Raw genomic sequence first — 21200 nt, 5'->3', positions numbered from 1 at the left:
GTATGCCATGATAGATTGGAAATGCGCAAAGTACACCTGCTTTAGGGCTTCTGCGGAGATTAGTGGCTTTAGTTTCCTCAACGCAAACTACGCACCACCCAACCGATCGCAAAGGTTGTCTACATGGCACTTCCAATTTAGAATGTTGTCAATCAGGAATCCGAGGAACTTACTCTCTTCGCACATGGGCATCGGAAAGTTAGCCATGCACGGTGGCAGTTGAACCTTTTGTCCAGAAAGCAACATAACATTGGATTTCGAATAATTAAGTAATATACCATTTGCTGAGAACCACGCCTGCAATTGGTCACAAGCCTCATGGATGTTTAAGGCCAGCTGGTCATAAGAGCTGGCACCAACTAATACAGTCGTGTCATCCGCAATAATACAGACAAGCCAGCTCCAATGTTCGATATTATACAAATGTCATAATATCATAATATATAGTATTATAGTAGTCTGACTTGGATCTTTTTCATATTCACTCTTTACAATCCTGCACCAAACTAACTGTCTCTGTTTGGCCCATTGGTTGACTGGTAGAGAATGCCTCAAGGCGTTAAGTCCGCCATATGTACTCTTTTTGTGTAAATTTGTGCAATAAAGTTTAAATAAATAAATAAATAATATCTTTAATCACAAAAGCGCGACACATTTCATGTTTTATACTTACCATTCGTAAAAAAAAATATATTTATACTTAAGATTAACTAATTACCTACCTAACCCTTATAATATATGTAACTAAGAACATCTGTAAAAAGTAATGAAATAAATTTATTTGTATTTGTGTTTTTAAAATAATGTTCTCCTCAAGCTGTCATCCGATGTCGCCTGAATGATCTCCATAAAATTGTAATAACAGTAATGGCGTTTGCATGTTTATTTATATAGTAGCTATAAACGCCCCGTCATTTGTAAGGTGCGCTTTAATTAAAGGTGGAACCTAAAATACAAACCGTGTCCGAGATTATTTGCGAAATTAATGATTCTGGAGTATCAAATATGGTATGGGCGGCTACTTTTATGCTATTAATCACTGAAAGTTTTATTGATATGGTTTCAATAAAGCATAACAATAAGGTCCTCCTTATCATCCTTGATACCTAATTAGGTTGCGGTGATATTCATTAACTTCTGTGTATAATAAGGATCCTGACCGAAATTTTAGTCATCTCTGCCTGTTTTTGGAGAACCATTTTTTCTGCTCTGTACTGAACAATCGAGGTTTAAATCCACGATTTTTGACCACCACACAAACATGAAAGGTCAAATTAGTTTTTATTTTTTGTTTCAGCAATCAAAATATTGTGAAGGAAAAAAGGTAGGTGAATTCAGTTTCAATTTATTACATTATTATGAAAAATTATCACCCTGCATCTCACTATTTTACCTGTTTGTTTTCTAGGTCTATTTTTTATACATATAAAGCAATTTTTTCATTTGTGATCGTTTAATTTATTCGGGGTAAACATCTTTCTTTAACAAAATGAAATGTTATGGAAAGTACAAAACATTTTTTACTGTAGTTATTCACGTTGGATAAGTAATTAAAAAGTACTTATTTCATACTATCTCCCTTATTTCTCTTGGGCTTTTCATAGATGTAATTAAACTAAGAAAAATCCATTTTAATACGCTTCTAATAACGCAGTAAATCTTTATTAGTTTTTAATATAAGCCGGGCGAAAATGTTTATTACGAACCAGTATCCAACCAATTAGTGTTGAGCTCTGCGGGTATTTTTTGTTTCCATTTTCCTGCATCGGCGGTAGCTTTGCGGGGAGCCACGTAGGTCTCATAATAATTGTGGGTCTAAGCCGAGGAGAATTCCGTAAGAGCCGGCATTAGTGGAATATATGGGTGTGAGAGGCCTTAAGTTGTATTAACTTGAACCCCGAGTACCTACGGGTCTGGGGGGAATAAGCAGGCGTATGTAAGTGTATAGTCTTAGATAATTTGACACATAGGACGCAAAAAAGAAAAATTATGATAGGGTAATCATTTTGATTTATTAAAAAAATTAAGCCTTCATATTAAGGTGATTTGAATGATTCAACTAAACATTCAAATCATCATGTTGTTCGGTGTAGGTATTTCATTTTAATAATATCAAAATCGATGTTTCTGCCTTGAATTTTGTCATTTGCGGCAGCAATGCAGTCGGCAGTATTGTCGCGCCGCATTATTGCAGCAGTATCGCTGGTTTAGTCTGACTGAGCGTCACCTCTCCTCTCATGTCAGCCATGTCACCCCTAGCGCACAATCCACTTTAATTTTTAATCACCTTCAGCGTTAATTTACCAGATTACAGCCAAATAGCAAACCCAACAACCCTGAAATTATAAATTCAGTATTCGTATTCATAGACTTCAAGGGTCGTAAAACGGGATCAATATGGCAAAGCTAGTAAGAAGCCACTACCGCTCGGCATCCTTTGTGCCTCAGATTGCGTTATTTAGGGACCCATTGACATGTAAATGCCTTAAGGCTATTAGATTTGCATTCTAATTAAAAGGAGCTCCTATTGGCTATGTCGTCCTGGTGACACCTGAAAATTCTTTGGATTTTGTACGGCTTTGTGAAAATGTAGACGGGTTTGGGAGAGTTCGTGAATGAGTTAGATACTAGCAGAATGATAACTACTATAACTGCCAGTTACTGTTGTGGCACAAAGTTTCTAAATGCCCGTTAGATACAATAATTTTGTTAGTTAAAAGTTTGCTGTTGGGTGGCAGTTTGACTGGTGGTTTTAACAGTACTCTAAAAACTGTTAAAATGGGTGGTTATTTTAACAGTTATTAGAGTAACAAAATTTTGTTAATACAATATTATACATCTGTATAAAAATTTGTTTTTTTTTTTGAAAAGTGCATGTACATTAGTATTGTAGTAGTATTAGTAGTAATCACTTTATTGTACACAACACAGGTTTACAAAAATAAATTATAGTAATGGAAGTACAAAGGCGAACTTATCCCTATAAGGGATCTCTTCCAGCTAACCTTCGAGTAGATGAGTGGAAAACTATAGCCAGGTCAGATAGACAAACTTACAGAATGTACAAATTAATATTTAAAAAAAGAAATAACACTAAAGAAAAGTTGTCAATGTATTATTTTTCTTTCCCTCATTGCTGATGATAACGAGCACTTTGTTTAGAAGCCCTCTTGATTTTTCTTACATATACAATAAGTGGCTATTTAATAGTTTGTATTATTGTGAACCTTTTGGTTAGTGATTTTATAAGTCATTAGGACGACAAAGTTTGTTATTGCATGATCACTATTATTGCAAGTTAAGTAAGTTTTCTTCTTGGTTTGACAAGTCTGATGTTATCTTCTGTCTATCTTCAATAGTCTGCGATCGCCATCATCGCCCCCGGAGTCAAGGGGTAATGAGGGGTAGGTATTTTACTTAGAGAATATCTTACAGAAACGTGGCTTCAGTAGAGTTTATTTTACTGACTGTTAGGTGATCTCAAGATTTGATTAAGCTAAACAAAAAAAAAACGGCCAAGTGCAAGTCGGACTCGCGCACCGAGGGTGCCGTACTTTTTATCGTATCGTATCGTAATCGTTTATTGCAGACAAATAGTCCATATTATGTACCTACACACTATTTACAAGTAGAATTAAAAATAATTAAAAATAATCAATCACAAAATTCATAAACCAAGTCAAAAAATATAAATAAACGAACAATTATATCATAAAAAATAAAAATTAAATTAAAATTGAAATAAAAATGAAAAGGATTAAAATTCAAATATTTTAAAATTACAAATCAAAATTTATAAGCATATACTAATTCTTCCGATAATTTTGAAATTTTGAAAACTATACGTATAAAATTCAATATATTAAAATCTTAAAATTAAACTAATCTATGTTATTGAGTCCGGGAGTTCCGGGGCCTGACATGTAGGTCGATAAGTACTTTCGTGAGAGGACAGTCCAAACGATTTGCTAATACGTTGAGGATGCTGCTGGAGCTAGATCGCGCCCTGCGTGCCAGCGAGGCGACCCGTTTGCGCATAATGGCGTGGAAACCATCCGTGCGCGCCTCTGCGAACATGGCTGACGCGCTACAGTAGCGCGGCAAACCCAACAGCATCCTGAACGCATTATTATATTGAACTCGGAGGGCACTGATGGTCCGTTGCGTATAGTTGACCCACAGGGGCCCTATTCGAGATGCACAACTGTCAGTTTCGGCTTCAACATCAGTTCAACAGTGGAATGAATCATTTGTTCATCAACTGTGGAAAGTATCATTTGGTTGTACACCAAAACTCATTCATTGAAAAAATTATGCAACAAAAATCAACTTTGTTTTCTTACTACTATACGGTTTAAAATGGCTCTGAACTCTTCGTGGTTCGGTTTGGTTTCGTTGTCACCTAACTGTGGATTGCTAATGTCAAATTTACCTATTTGACAACACACGATTTCTTCCATTCAACTGAAGTTCAACACGAAACGTCACTTAACGCATGTCGAATACCGCTCCAGGCTACAGGTATAAAATGACTGACAGAAGGCTCTAAAGAGCGTGGTTTTTACTTCTGTGGTACACCTCGCAAACCTGCGCGCCAACATATTGCTCCGGACCGCCAATGCCCGCCGCTCCCTTTCCACGTCAATGTTGTCCGAGAGGTCATCGGCGACCCAGTGACCCAGGTATTTGAACTTTGACACTCGCGTTAGTTGCGTTCCGTGTAGTGTAACGGGCGGCACTGTGTCAAATTTGCTACCGCGCGGATTAAACACTAGCAGCTCGCTCTTTTTCGAGTTGTACCTGAGTCCATGGGCCCCCGCGTAGTCCTCGCACACACTGACTAGCTTCCTGAGAGCGCCAACCGATGGACTCAGCAGCACCATATCGTCCGCGTAACTGATATTATTTAGTATTTTTAGTATTTGTTGTTATAGCGGCAACAGAAATACATCATCTTTGAAAATTTCAACTGTCTAGCTATCACGTTTCATGAGATACAGCCTGGTGACAGACAGACGGACAGACGGACAGCGGAGTCTTAGTAATAGGGTCCCGTTTTTACCCTTTGGGTACGGAACCCTAAAAATTAAGAATGTTCAAGATTTATACTGTGCATTGCATCCATAAGCCACACGTATGCACCTTTTTTCAAATTTGAAATTCGTATGCGACAATGGATGTTTAAAACGTGCTAAATCGTTGTAAATAATTTTATACCCGCTGACCATTCCCGTATCTGGCCGACCCTACGCGTGATAATGCATTATTTATACCCTAAGACGACCAAACTCACGTCTTAACCAGAACGCAGCAAGTTTGCAAAGGCCTCATACGTCGTTAATGCCTTTCGTCTTAGGATAGAAAACTGAATGCAAGATACTAACGAAAAAGAACGTACCGACATACCATCTCTTCTTTTGTCTCAACGACAAAACGTGCCTCTTGAATAAATAACACAAATAAAAATCGTATAAATATTGAACAACCGTATATTTCACACTCAAGCGGGAGCCCAGTATAACAGATATATTATGACGCAGTTATGTCGATGCCGGTTTTTAGGGGGTCATGTTTTTGCGTAGCTTTGTTTGTAAACGAATGGAAACAATGCTGGAGTTTTTTCTCTTTTTGCCGCCTTGTGGGCAAAAAGCTGAGGAGGCACGGGGCATAAACTTGAGATGACAACGTGCTGCCTCGGCCGAGCTATCTGAACGTAATTTTTTACCGCCACCGATGGCAGATGCGATTGCGAGTTTTTCAATTTTTCCTTATTTGGAATAAGGGGATAAACAATAAAAAACTTATGTTTTATACTTTACAGTAATATTATACTGCTTACCGATATAACAAGCAATACATTATACAGCCGTAATCATTACTGTAAAATTCCTTGCCACTGTGTTACCTAAATGGCCAATTCTTAGCTTTATTATTTATTTTAGCAAATTAGTATATATCATGAAATAAAACTATGAAAACGGATAATATCGCGTATATTTAATTTATAATACATCCCGACGTTTCGAACCCTTTACAGCGTTCGTGGTCAACGGGTGACCCGGGTGACGGGTCAGTCATCCGTTGACCACGAACGCTGTAACTATCGCGGTAACCGAAAACAATATTAGTACATATCAATCAATCAATCAAATTATTTATTTTCAGGCGATTAAGGCCCATAGATACATATATACATACACTAATAAAAATCTTAAATACAAAAAAAATACCAAAAACTTTGAGAAAATAGAAATAAAACTATGAAAACGGATTATATCGCGTATATTGAATTTATAATACATCCCGACGTTTCGAACCCTTTACAGCGTTCGTGGTCAACGGGTGACTGAGGAAAAATTACAAAGTGCAAAAATACCCACATACTAAAATAATGAACAATCACAGATTACAAACTTTAAGGCTGGTTGTACATGCAAAATCGGTTCATAAGGCTAGTTATAATTATAAATAATTGTAGTGTATAACTAGCCTTATGAACCGATTTTGCATGTACAACCAGCCTTAAAGTTTGTAATCTATGATTGTTCATTATTTTAGTATGTGGGTATTTTTGCACTTTGTAATTTTTCTTATAATTATAAATAATTGTAGTGTATAACTAGCCTTATGAACCGATTTTGCATGTACAACCAGCCTTAAAGTTTGTAATCTATGATTGTTCATTATTTTAGTATGTGGGTATTTTTGCACTTTGTAATTTTTCCTCAGTCACCCGTTGACCACGAACGCTGTAAAGGGTTCGAAACGTCGGGATGTATTATAAATTCTGTCGTATATAGCTTTTAAGATATTTTTATTGTACGTTTTGTGATCTTCTAATTCTGTGTTTTATTATTGTGTAACTTTCTATGTCTTGTAATCATTGTGTGTTTATGTTTTTATTTCTATATTTCGTGCATAGTTATAAGTCAATCAATGTTTATTATTAAGAATCAATGTCCCACAATAAATATTACCTATTCCCTAACTTTGTAAAATAGCGTAAGCTGATTGGCCAATAAATGGATACTGACTCTGCACAACTCACCCACGTGACACAGTGGGCGGGGCGCGGTCGCGCTCTCATATAAATATGACCGCCCAACCTAGCCTCGTCAGTCTTTCTACAACACCTCTACACTTAACATCTTATTAACCCTAAAATAAGTGTTCTTACTAACCCTCACACTAACCCGGTAACATGGTGGTGGTATTTCTGAGGTAATTGGCAGCGGTAGCTTCACTTCGGCCAGCGCGTTCCAGTCTTCGGCGTACGAGTTTCAAGAAAAACAGTCTACGCTCAACAATTATGGTCCTTCGATAGCCGAATAAAGAACAAAGAAACAAGTACGCGCTGAGTGTTGAGATTTTCTCCACTCAGATAGAAGAAAGAACAAAGAAACAAGTACGCGCTGAGTGTCGAGATTTTTCTCCACTCAGATAGAAAAAAGAAGCTTGAAAAAGGAACGCGCTGAGCCTTGAAGTACGCTTCGGCTCAGACCCTTACCCAATTACCCCTCCATACCCCACCAAACCGGCTTGCCGGTCGGACCGTGCTGTGTTGTAGGTTTTCCTCCACTCACGCGTCCTGGCAACTTTCGTTGCATGTGTCACATGGTGATGCCATCACACTGCTTTCGAACGCTCTAGGCATTTCACTTTGTCATTGCGGGAGATTCAGTGCACCGAGGGATTTACGCTTAGGGGCACTGACGTTGCGCTCTGTGGCGTCAGGGCATAGGTGTTAGGCAGGTAAATTTGTATATAGTTAGGGACCCCCGCGTGTGTGTCAAGAAAGAAGAAGATGTCTACGAAGAGTACGAGAAATCTTCGACCGCGCGCTAAGGGCCCGCCTGCCCCCGCGCCCACAGACACCCTTACCCCCTCGTCCGGCAAGACCACGTCTACCGAGACACATACATGGAGCAAAGGCTCCACCGGCAACCAAGTGAATAGCGGTGAAGAGATAGACAACAATTCGGTACACTCGGACGCGTTAGAAAATACGGTAGTAGTTCGCAGTAGGTCGAATACGCTAGTGAATAAAGACCCCGTGGTCGCGCCGCCGCCGCCGCGGGCGCCGTCTGTTCGTGGATCAATCAGAGGTCGCGAATCGGTAAATAGGGATCGTGATAGTCAATTATCGGTGCTCATGGCCGAGCTCGAGGTTCATAAAGCCGCTCTAGTTGTCGCTCAGAAGCAGTCCGATACTGCCAAATTAAAGCTGCAGATCGCCGAATTGGAGGCGAAATCTGACAGAGGCAGTACCGTGGCTGACGAGTCTGAACGGCGTACTAGGAATTGGGTAGGACAACAGTGTAGGCCACAGGAGCACGACGTCGCGATCGAGAATAGTAAAATTCCCTTGCCGAAGGAGACAGCGCCGCCGCCGCGCGCCGCCGCCATTGAGCGGGGTACTAGTAGGCCGCAACCGCGTTATTTAGAGGTGCCACACGGCAGTTATGCACCTATCTACCATAAGCCGCCCGAATTACCCTCATTCGGAGGAGATATAACCGAATGGATTTCATTTAGGGCCGAGTTCGAGGACACGTCTCCCATGTTTAGTGCCGTCAATAACGTAAGTCGTATTAGGCGCGCGCTCAAAGGCGAGGCTCGGACCGCCGTGAAATCAATTATGTACACAGTTCAGGACCCGTACGAAATTATGGAGGCGCTAGAACGGCAATTCGGCGACCCGGAGGAAATTGTGTTAACAGAGTTGCATAATATAAAACGTATGCCGCGCTTGTCAGAAGACAACGCGAACATAGCTTCCTTCGCCGCACATATTGCGAATGCCGTCGCAACCATACGTTCGCTGCGACAAGAGCAGTACTTACACGCGCCTGAACTTGTAAACAAAATCGTGGACAAACTTAATCTGATTGTGCGTTACGAATGGGCAAAATATAGGCAGTTTAATAGTCAAACTCCCGGTCTAGTTGCATTATCGGAGTTTTTGAACGAAATTAGCACTGCAGCCAAACGCGTCAACCGACATAGGCCGTCGAACAGATTGCGGAACACAGTAAACACGGTATCTTTTGAGCACGACCCTAGGCGAGCAAGCAGTTCTCGCGATAGGCGTCGCGCCCCCGCGTTTTCCCGCGATCCTAGCACGGAGTCGGAATCAGATTCCCACGATCATTACGTACGCGAAGCACCGCGTAGTAATAAACCCGCTATCGCGCAAGTTAAGCCTCGCGATAGTAACAAAAAAAAACCCGCGTCGACCGGAGCTAAGCCCAAACAACCGACATCGTCCGTCCCTGTCTCGCGCAGCACGTGCGCCGTTTGCCAGAACGGCCACGAGCACAAAGTTAGCGCGTGTCGTAAATTTTTAGCGGCGACAATTCCTGAACGGTGGGACTTAGCGAAGGGCGCTAGATTATGCTATAGGTGCTTAGACGCGGCTCACCGTAAGTTCAAGTGCAAGTACATCGCGTGCGGAGTTAACCAATGCGAAGCCGGACATCATAAGCTATTACATGGACTGAACGCGGCCGCGCCCGCGAACGGTAATAGTGCTCCGGCGGTAGCGGTTAATAATATTAGGCTCCCGCAAACGTACCTCAAAGTCATGCCTGTAGAGGTGTCGGGACCGCTAGGTACCGTGCAAACCCTCGCGCTATTAGACGAAGGCGCGGCTATGACTTTGATGCTTCACGAAACGGCCGATAAACTCGCGCCTCGCGTAAAAGGCGAAACTTTAGAGATAGAAGGCATAGGCGGCGTAGTCAGAAATCCAGATTCGTATACGTTACGAGTCGCAATACGGGGTTTTTGTAGCCGACACATGGAAATGATGGAGGTAATCACGATTGGCGATATTGGCATAGGAATGCAGGGCGTACCACGTGACGTAGTCGACAAGTGCGAACACTTGACTAAAATCGCGGACGAATTAAGTTACCCGACCGGCATACCTACCATCGTGATAGGACAAGATAATTGGCACCTCATCATTTCTCGGCAAATTTTAGAGGGCCCGCCTGAGCTTCCCATTGCTAGCCTAACTAGACTGGGCTGGGTTTTACACGGCCCAGATAGAACGCGCCGCGCCGCGGTAAATTTTGTAGGGCACGCACGGCCTAAAACCGCGGACGACGAGGCTTTAGAGCTAATGAAACGGCATTTTGACATAGAATCATTAGGCGTTTCACAAAAGCTACCTCGGGCCGATCCCGACCAGCGCGCGCTAGACTTGCTGAAAACCACCTGTGTAAAAATACCGGGGGAGAATAGGTATCGAGCGGGCTTATTATGGCGGACAGACGACGAAAAGCTCCCAGATAACCGAGCGCAAGCATTAAAACGGCTGTACAGTCTAGAACGAAAACTAGACCGAGATGCAACGTTAAAGGCCGAATATGCAAAGCATATGGCTAACTTGCTTGACAAGGGTTACGCGGAGAAAATGGAGTCGCCGCCCCCCCTCGATGCGCCCCGGGTGTGGTACTTAGCGCATTTCCCAACATTTCACCCACAACGCGGCAAAATGAGATTAGTGTGGGACGCGGCCGCCACGGCCTACGGACGGTCGCTCAATAGAGCGCTTTTGGCCGGCCCCGACTTGTTAGAGTCACTCTTTGGCGTACTAGTGCGTTTCCGCGAGTTCATCAGAGTTCAGAATCATCCTGCGGTTATTGCTGACGTAGTTAACAGTAAAGAGGAAACGTCATTGTTAGGCGCTAGCGAGAGCGAACGTACGTTAGGTTTGAAATGGAATCACAAACGTGACACCTTAGGTTTCAACGTAAACTTTCGCAACACGCCCGAGGACGTACTTAACGGTCAGAAATGACCTACAAAACGACAGGTTACGAGTAGTGCGATGTCGATATTCGATCCGATCGAATACGTAAGCCCCATATCCGTCTTAGGCTAGGCATTAATGCAGGAGATATGGCGCACCGGAATCGGATGGGACTCGCCCATACCCGTCTCGCTCGCACCCGCATGGCGATCGTTCATAGATAACGTACAACAATTACGGGACTTGGAAATTCCGCGACACGTGCCCGCATTTAATAGGGAGGCATATATGCATGTTTTTTGCGACGCAAGTGAAAAAATATATGCCGCGGCCGTGTACCTAGTCAGCGTCAACCCCGAGGGGACTAGAACGTCCGCATTAGTGGCCGCAAAGGCCCGAGTGTCACCTCTCCGGGTAGTTAGTATTCCACGAATGGAATTACAGAGCTGCGTACTAGCGACTAGGTTAGCGGAGACCATAGTCAAAGAGTCAGACTACGTAATAAAGGACAAGTATTTTTGGTCTGACTCCAAAACGGCACTCACGTGGATACGGTCGGACCCACGTAGGTACAAAACGTTCGTCGCACATAGGTTAGCGGAAATCGAGAACACTACCACCCCCGCCAACTGGCGCTGGGTGCCTAGTGCAGCTAACGTAGCTGACGACGCGACGCGCGGTATACCTACGCAATTTGGAGCGAACCACCGATGGTTCATAGGGCCCGATTTCATACGTAAAAGCGAGGAGCATTGGCCGACAGAGAAAACGCCCGCGCCCGTTGCCGATACGGGCGAAGAACGCGTTAACAAGCTCGTATGCTCGGTAGGCGCCGCGAAAAATAAGTTTGAGTACCTGCCGGAGGTATGTAGGTTCTCAAAGTTCGTACGCTTAGTCCGCGCCACCGCTAAAACACTGGTTGCCGCCGAGGTTTTTAAAGCCGCATTGCTTAAAAAGAAACCAGACACAGACATAAATAAGGGGCATTTGAACTTAGCAGAGATATTGCTTATACGCCGGAGTCAACATGAAGCCTTTCCAGAGGAAATCAAGTTAATGGAAACTGGACGGCCGATTCCGAAGAAATCGCCACTCCATAAAATCGCAGTAAAACTCGACAAAAATGGAGTCATCGTGCTGAACGCCAGAATAGATAAAGATGTACACATACCCGTTCTACACGCTAAAGAAGATTTCGTCAAGCTGCTAATACATCATTTTCATGCTCTCTACAATCACGGCAACCATTCAACAGTGATAAACGAGCTGAAACAGAGATATTATATTATCGGTCTGCGCGGTAGCATTCGTTATATAACGAATAAGTGCCAATGGTGTCGGACCTATAAGGGGACCACACTCAAGGTTCCTGTAGGCGACTTACCACCAGAGAGGCTCCAGGCGAATTAACCGCCATTTACCGCCGCAGCCGTAGATTTATTTGGCCCAATGAATATTACAATAGGCCGCCGCCGCGAGAAAAGATGGGGCGTATTATATACTTGCCTCACTACCCGAGCTGTGCACTTAGAGCTTGCCGCCTCACTTTCGGCATCCTCTATGATACTCTCACTGCGCAGAATGATAGCTCGGCGCGGCACGCCTACCGTTCTGTACTCCGACAACGCAACTAACTTCTACGGAGCAGAACGAGAAATTGCAGAGGCCAAGAAAACGCTGCCAGACAGTCTAAAGCCATTCCTGACTGAACGAGCGATCACCTGGAAAAAGATACCGCCTGGCAACCCTTCCGCCGGCGGTGCATGGGAACGACTCGTGGGCAGCGTGAAAACTGCACTGAAAGCTACACTAAAAGAGAGAGCACCTCATGAAGAAGTTCTACATACGCTGCTTCTAGAAGCCGAGCACGTAGTGAACTCCAGACCACTGACACCTGTGAATCCAGACCTAGATGTCGAGGCTCTGACGCCGAACCATTTTCTCATCGGCCGGTCGAGCGCAATGGCACCGCTGGGCGTCTTCACAGACAAAGATATGTCACTGTCGTCATGGAAGACAGCGCAGAACTTAGCCGATCACTTTTGGAGGCGCTGGCAGAAAGAATACAGACCCAGCCTCCTCCCTCGGCCCAGTGCTCACCAGAACGTGCAGAAGCTAAATATAGGCGACATCGTCATCGTAGCGGACAGCTCTATGCCACGAGGAACATGGCCTAGAGGCGAAATCGCACAACTCTTTCCCGGCCCTGATGGCCACGTAAGAGTAGCCATTGTTCGCACCCGAGCGGGTGAAGTCCGCCGTCCAGTTTCCCGGCTTATACCTATATACTCCACGAATGGAAACGGTGTTGGCACACGCGGGGGAGATTGTCGTATATAGCTTTTAAGATATTTTTATTGTACGTTTTGTGATCCTCTAATTTTGTGTTTTATTATTGTGTAACTTTCTATGTCTTGTAATCATTGTGTGTTTATGTTTTTATTTCTATATTTCGTGCATAGTTATAAGTCAATCAATGTTTATTATTAAGAATCAATGTCCCACAATAAATATTACCTATTCCCTAACTTTGTAAAATAGCGTAAGCTGATTGGCCAATAAATGGATACTGACTCTGCACAACTCACCCACGTGACACAGTGGGCGGGGCGCGGTCGCGCTCTCATATAAATATGACCGCCCAACCTAGCCTCGTCAGGAATCGCGCCCGGCCCCGCCGGAGGGGACTACCAGCGTCTCCACTGAACCCTGCAGCCGCGAGGACCCGAACATGGACCTCGGCCGGCAGTAAAGCGTCGCAAGTGGACCCAAAGAAGATGAAGCCGCGCCGGGAAAACTCGCGACGGTCCCCCCTCGTCCCCGCGGATGAGGTGGGTAGATCGGAACGGGAAGTTTCCGGCATACCCGCACGAAACCCGCCTACGGAAACTGACCCCCCCGCTCACACGGGACGGGTAGGTAGTACGAAAAGCGGGTTTTCGCACCCACCCGCACCCACGACACCGCAGCCAGACGCCAAACTCGACGACGAGCTCGCCGAGTTCAGCGACGTCCTGACCCCGACACCCGCCGACGGCTCCCCAGAGCCGTGGCAAGCGGCCGACGCGGCCCCGGGAAGCACCTTTTCCCCGATTTCACGGGAAGCCCTGTGCCGGCTTACCCCTCGTGAGTTACTGGATCGTGATCGCATCCTGGTGGCTCGCCTGGGGGAGGTCGGCAACATGTCTCCAGCCATGGAGGCGTGGATGGCGGCCTACATCAGGCTGCAAGGGCATGCCCTGGGAGAGGCGGGAAAGCTGCTGCCTGAAGACGCCCCTCTACTCCGCTTCGTGGAGAAGCACCCGGACTTCCTTTCACCTTCGGCAGTGAAGAGGAGACCGGAATGCAGCCCTCCAGAGAAGAGAGAACCGAAACGGGTCTGCCAAAACCCGTCCCCGCCTACCGACCCGCGACTCCGCGCCCATACGAGAGCCGCCCTGCAACCCACACCAGGCCCCCACAAGGGCCCTGACAGCGCCACAGCACGCACCGAAGCCCTCAAGCCGGGAGCGTCAACCTCCACGACGGCGCCCACCGCAACGACACCTGCGGGGCCCAGCATCAGCAGCTACGCGAAGGCCGCAGCCCTCCCCTCGGGCGTAGCCAACGCGTGCACAGCAACCACCGGCAGCAAGGCTGCTAACAAAAAAAAAGATACCATCAAAAAAAAAAATAACAGCACCCAAAAAAATAATAATACATGCACTAAAAAGAGCGATAGTGCCAAGCAGCCTTGCGGCGAAAATGATGTGGGTACTCAAAAAAAAAAAACTCAAGTACCCACCCATTTTCGCCGAAATTCTCCCCAACTGGCCGAGGGTCCTGGAGGACCTAACGCAAGTACTCGGGACGCCGCCCTTCACTACGCCGATAGGGGAGGGCATACGTTTCGAACCCCGCTCCGAGGAGGAATACCGCATGGTAATTCGCCACCTTTCCAAACTGGAAAAAGAAGCGACCGCTGCCATCAACGAAGCCATAAAGAAGGGAGAGACCTCAGACGTCATCAAGCCGCTTTTCAATGTCTACGGGCTGGAGAGTGAGAAGCGGCTCAAAGTGGCCGTTAGGGGCCTCCCCATCAACACGGCTTCTGAAGAAATCAAGACCGCCCTGGAGAAGCTGGGCCACCCCGTAGAATATGTTAAAGAGATCAACGCGAGAGCGGGACGCCCGGGCTGCATCTACTTCGTTCAGCTCGCGGGGACTGCCCGGGACCACGCGGGCATCTACGGGGTGTCTGAGCTACTCCACCTGAGAGGGATCAAGGTGGAGGCATGGCGCGGGAAGAAGGGGCCCGCGCAGTGCCACCGCTGCCAAGGATTTGGCCACTCATCCCACGGCTGCCACCGACAACTGGCCTGCGTCCGCTGCGCTGAACCGCACTGGGCCGGCCAGTGCACGAGACCACTTGAGACCGAAGCCACATGCAGGAACTGTAGGGGACCGCACCCAGGAAACCACAGGAACTGCCCAGCCTTCAAGAGGGCCTACCGCCTATGGAAGGCCGGGAAGTCTTACTTCTCGGCCCCGTCTCGCCCGGGCCCCATCACCAACGCCACGGTCGCCAAGCCCACGGTGGAAGAGTCGGCGCCTTCAACACTGATGGCGCCGGCAAACCCCCCCACCCAAAGGGGGGTGGTTCGACCGCAGCCGGCGAAGGAGCCCGGTACCGCTGCGAAAATGAAGCCCACAATAAAGACTGCCACCATGAAAACAGCGTCAACCCAAACGACGTCTGCCCAGACCCCGTCAACAGCTCCGGCACCAGCCCCCGAAACTGCCGCACGCTCCACGCCGCCGCCAGCACCAGCACCCACCTACTGCACGCCCCCGGATGCCAACGACCCCTTCGACGCCCTCGTCCTAGAGGTCTTAAGCATGCCGGTCGGACCCAGAAGCCCCAGACGCGTCACGCCGCCGCCAACGCCAGCACCCACCTACCGCACGCCCCCGGCTGCCGACCTCTTCGATGACCTCGTTGCGGTCTTGAGCAGCCCGGATGGACCTAGAAGCCCCAAACATCTTTAACAACAGGGCCATACGAGCCCGCTAAGATGCCAGCCCACTTTTCGGGCCTCAAGAGACCCGCCCGTTGTAACGGGCGGCGTACAGATACCGCCAAAGATCCAATGTAAGGATGGGAAGGCAATTCGCCCCTCCTTCGGAGGTGCGAAAGAAGCAATGGAAGCCTCGTCAGTCTTTCTACAACACCTCTACACTTAACATCTTATTAACCCTAAAATAAGTGTTCTTACTAACCCTCACACTAACCCGGTAACATGGTGGTGGTATTTCTGAGGTAATTGGCAGCGGTAGCTTCACTTCGGCCAGCGCGTTCCAGTCTTCGGCGTACGAGTTTCAAGAAAAACAGTCTACGCTCAACAAATTCAATATACGCGATATAATCCGTTTTCATAGTTTTATTTCATGAGTAACTATCGCGGTAACCGAAGACAATATTTTGAGAAAATAGCTTTAATTTTGACGCATCACACACATAAAAGTAACTAAATGTTGTATTCGTTGATTATTGATCGATTAATTACTCTCCTATGGGACGTTGTTAGAAACCATAAGATATGACAGCATTTGGATTTAAATATTAATAATGTTACCTACGCATAAAAACTGTAGAAATTAAATGTTAAATGAATGTCTTTACATTCATTTAACATTTAATTTCTGTGTTTCCCTTTACGTTTGATGTTTTCATTTCTTTCAATATCTGATGGCACTTGTAAGAGCACTCTTGTGAGAAAAATAGAAAAAATATGAAATATTGCCAAATAGCTTTTTAAGATGTATATGGTAATAAAAAATATGTCTAAGCTAAAGTTAGACTATGACTAGACCTATAAATACTGGGTTTATAAGAAAAAGAAATAGAAAAAAGAAGAATTAAAAAATCATACATACCCGACGTTAGAACGTCGGATCGCAGACGAGGATCTGGGATCTGAACTGGACTAAAATTTATAATGAACGGAACATCACTACTAACACGAGAAATAACGGATAATCTGAAAAACAAATTTTGACAAATCTTATATAAATCGTGCATTACCTACACTTTGTTAAAATAATGAATAAACGTGAAATTTTAATGAACTCTTACCCAACTTTCAAAAGAAGGGTAGAAATGGATTTCTGAAAAACGTAATAAAACAAAACTTTTTTCACTCATTTATTATCATTTGCAACTTTTTGTGCCAATGTGTAGGGAGTTGGAATGGACTACAATACCCCTAGCAAAATCGGGGTGCAGTACGACCAGAAAATTAAATAAAGCCCCAATCGGCTGCCATTTAGCATACATTGAATGTATGCGAATTTTTCGTTTACTTTCATAAACCACAGATGTTCCTAAAAGGGTGACTTTTTATTATATACCTACTTACAACCCCGAATGTAAAGATTTTAGTTTAGGTACCTATTATTAAATGGTGTTTTCATCTCTCCTATTCGGAAAGTTCACCTATAAAAAATAAAAAATAAATAAATCATTTATTCAGACGAAATAAACCCTATCTTACATTAATTTCTTCTGCCAAACTGCATGACAGTTTGTTGGCAGAGGGGACTCCCTTAAAACAGGTGGGTAGTCTTATCTAATTACATACTAAGTTAAACATAGCCTACTTAGGTACATCTTAGTGTTTACGGTGACCTTTCATAGGCTGATAGCCGGGTGGAAAATTGCATATCCCACCCTAGGGTGGACAGTTTTTTTTTTATTTGTACTTCGAGCAGCGGCTAACAGCCATATATACCATATTATTCAGTTAAAAGCTTTCATATTAGCTTCCGCATTTTCGGACCAAGTATTATCGAAATTATGTAAATGTCAATGGCATTGCATTATTTGAAAAAATATAGCGCCAATTCCAGTTTCTAATTCTCTCAACCATCGAAATATTTTCTTATGTTTGACTTTCATCATAGTCGAAATGAAAAGTAGTGTTTAACTCGAGTAAAAGTAACCATCTCACCCTCGAACTATTGGCGCTCGAACGAAGTGAGAAAATATCTCGGCTGATATGGTTCATTTTCCACCCTTGGTTAACAATCTATTATTTACTGCAAATTTAGTTAATACATAGATATAGTACCTCAGTTTCGCTATTCCCTTTGGGAAATCTTTAAATGTTTTGTAAACAAAAAGTATAAACCGTAAATAGAAGAAGAAAATGATTTAATAATTCACGCTACAGGAATGAAGGGTTTAAATGCAGAACATATAATGAAACGTATTTCATAGCACCTAGGATCGTAATTGGCTAAATCTATTGCACTATTCGTAGAAACAAATCACCCAACAGCTTCAACTTTATTTATAGTTGCTTTATTTCATTAGTCATATTTCACACCGTCCGCTCTCGATTCACTTTGATCATTTAAAGCAAAATATGGTGGCGTTCAAACTGAGACACGAAGCTAGTTCTATTATCCTTGTAGATTGTGATACTGCTGTTGAGCTAGCTCAGGTTTTAGTATTGTTTTAGGCTGTGGGTCTGGCAATTTGAACATGGAATTTGTGGAAGGAACGCGAAATGAATTGTGATGAACGAGCCAGAGCGCGTGGCGAGGTGAAATACCCGCTGCCTTTTGGCGATGAAGTATTGATGGAGGCTTGCTCTGACGTACATGTAAAATATGGCCGTGGAAATCGTTTTCTTTTTTTATCAACTGTCAGCGTTGAACGGTTTTGGGTTGAGCTAGAAGAAAAAAATAGGAATTGCTGGACTAGAAATATTAGTATTTTAAGAATAATCCGAGGGATCAAAGTACATAATGAACTTACTAAACAAATAACGGATATATAAATATTTTATAGCAATATAATTTATAATTCTGATCTATTGCACTATTCTTAAAATATATCAAGTAAAGGAGTAACATAAAAATACGTTACTTGGTTTTTAATTAGATTTAAATTAAATATCTCCTTATTTCATGTAATTACCTGCATATAACAAAATATACACTGATTATGAAAAAAACACTGAAAGTTAAGCTTAGAATAAATTTTAAAGTGGAAAAATTACTGCCTTGGGTGAGACTTGAACTCACGGCCTCTGGAGTTCAAGTCTCACCCAAGGCAGTAATTTTTCCACTTTTAAATTTATTCTAAGCTTAATAGCATCGATCGCAGACGTTTCTGCTTGTTAAAAATTAACACTGAAAGTTATTTGCAAATGCTAAAACTTTGAGGTACCTATATATGAACTAGATAGACCAGTTTTTTAATCGTGTCCTCCAATCATTAAGGCACGTATCATAAACATCCCATTGTTCCTTCAACTAACCACATTAAAGCCGTATGCAACTATACACGCATAACAATGGTCCAACAATGCCTTAATTAACAACTTGTCTAGTCTCGGCTGTAACAGGATCAAAAACTCCAATTATGCCGTATCTGGCAAGCGAGATAACAAGCAATTTGGCGTAGATTACGTTGCTCGAACAACACACGGGCAACTAATAGCATTGGACGGCATTAAGAGGGTTAAAACTTTTAATGTTAATGCGATTATAGGAACTTGTGGGATGTGTGAAACTTGAGTTAGATTTTATAAGCTGTTGTTTAAGTAATCGCTAAAGGGTTATTTTGCATTAATCCTTTGACGATCCATTAAAATTTAAAAAAAATACAAGAATCAAGCCTAAACGCATCTTCAAGTCCTAAAAAGAAAAAAAAAGAAGAAAAATATGATATTATAGGGAGGTCATTTCTGCCATACAATATCTAAGTGTGCCCTAGGGTTGTCCCTCTATTCCTACTTATACTACAGTGTTAAAAAAGATGGTTAAACTTTAATCTACAGCGAGCACATAAATACCCTTAGGAGTAAGGATTAATTGGGTACGCGTCATATATTTAAAGGCCATCATTTAAGGTTATTTAATGAACATTTTTGAAATAGGTATTTAGTTTCTTAAATTTAAATGAAGTTTCTTATTGACGTATTCGCGAAAATCATGTACAGTCGATGCCCTAATATAAATATCCACTTTTGTACACAGCTAGTGTGGTGACGTAGGTACTTATAGTTAGGGCACTTACTGTACCTATTTAGAAAAGCGTTTATGCTCTTGTCTTTTTAAATTAATATTTTGTAAAGTAAACGTCCCAGTCCTCGACATGATAATGCCTAATAGATCACCCTTCTGTCACCTCTATTGCTGATGACGTATGTTTAAATATGACAAGTATTGGCACAGTAACGAGTATTCGGTCCATTACCTTATGCCGGCTGTACACACTCGTCGAAAGCATCTCGCGTAGTCTTGGCAAAAAAACCGACCGAGAAGGGCGAGACGAGACAAGTAAGAGCGACTACACACTCGTTCTCGGCCTCCCTCGGGGTCTCTCGATGAGTGTTTAATGGCATTACATTCAGTAAAGTAGTTTTTTTATAATATAGAACCAAGTCTATTCAAATGTTTTTAACCTTGTTTCAATCTTTACACCCTAACGGTCAGTTAACCAAACAAATCCAAATAGTCATCACCCACAATCGCACACCTCAATCCCACCTCCAACTCAAAGCAAACAGTCTGAGACGAGGCAGGATTGCGAATTTCCAGACCTGTTTACACTGCAGTCCATTACCGTAATTAACGACAAACACTACCTTGCAACGGTGACAACTCAAACATTGGTATCGGTGGAAATTGTGCGCAAATAATATCGGTGGCTGTTTGTTGGAAGTTGCATGGGGTAAAATGACGCTGGGAACGAAAATTGTTCCCGGGATCTTAATTTTTTATTTATTTAATATTAGTGTTTGAATATCTCCGCGTAGAAGTTAAACAGCACCTCCCCCTTTTAGTGGCTGTATACTAATTTTTACACCCATCTGAGTGGATACTTCGTGTTAGTCCAGTTATTCTAAAGCCGTCTATATCTGCGTTTACAACCACATTATGAAAAACTCAGACTGAAGTCAGCGCCAAAATTATTGAGCTTCGCATAATTTGAACGTGAAACTTTAAAAAAATGTTAGATGTTGTGTTCATGAGAGGTGAGCAGGATCAACTCTACATACTCTGTAAATGTTAATAGATCGTTCACCTTCGCCATCATAATTAAGTAATTGAAAAAACCATACCTGTTTTCCTATTTCGAACTTTTTTAATAACGATAAATTTAATTGTCTATACAATCATAGACACCCTACAAAACTTAATTAATAAAGATAAAACCTCTTTAACCGTTATGACAGCACTTTTATTATGAAGAAAAAAATACAAACTTGAGTGAAATACGATTTTTAAAAGGAATTAGACTGATGATATTCAATTTGACAATTGTCACGGATAAAGCAAAGAGTATTGGTATTTGATGGAATATTCTAATTGTAGAATGTCAATGCATATCGTAAACAAATTAAATCTTTTTTTTGTACTGAAAAAATATATCGTTAAGCCGACTAGT

Source organism: Cydia strobilella, chromosome 10 (assembly GCF_947568885.1).
Source record: "Cydia strobilella chromosome 10, ilCydStro3.1, whole genome shotgun sequence".
Lineage (NCBI taxonomy): Eukaryota > Metazoa > Arthropoda > Insecta > Lepidoptera > Tortricidae > Cydia > Cydia strobilella.
Note: the sequence above shows the minus strand (reverse complement) of the source record.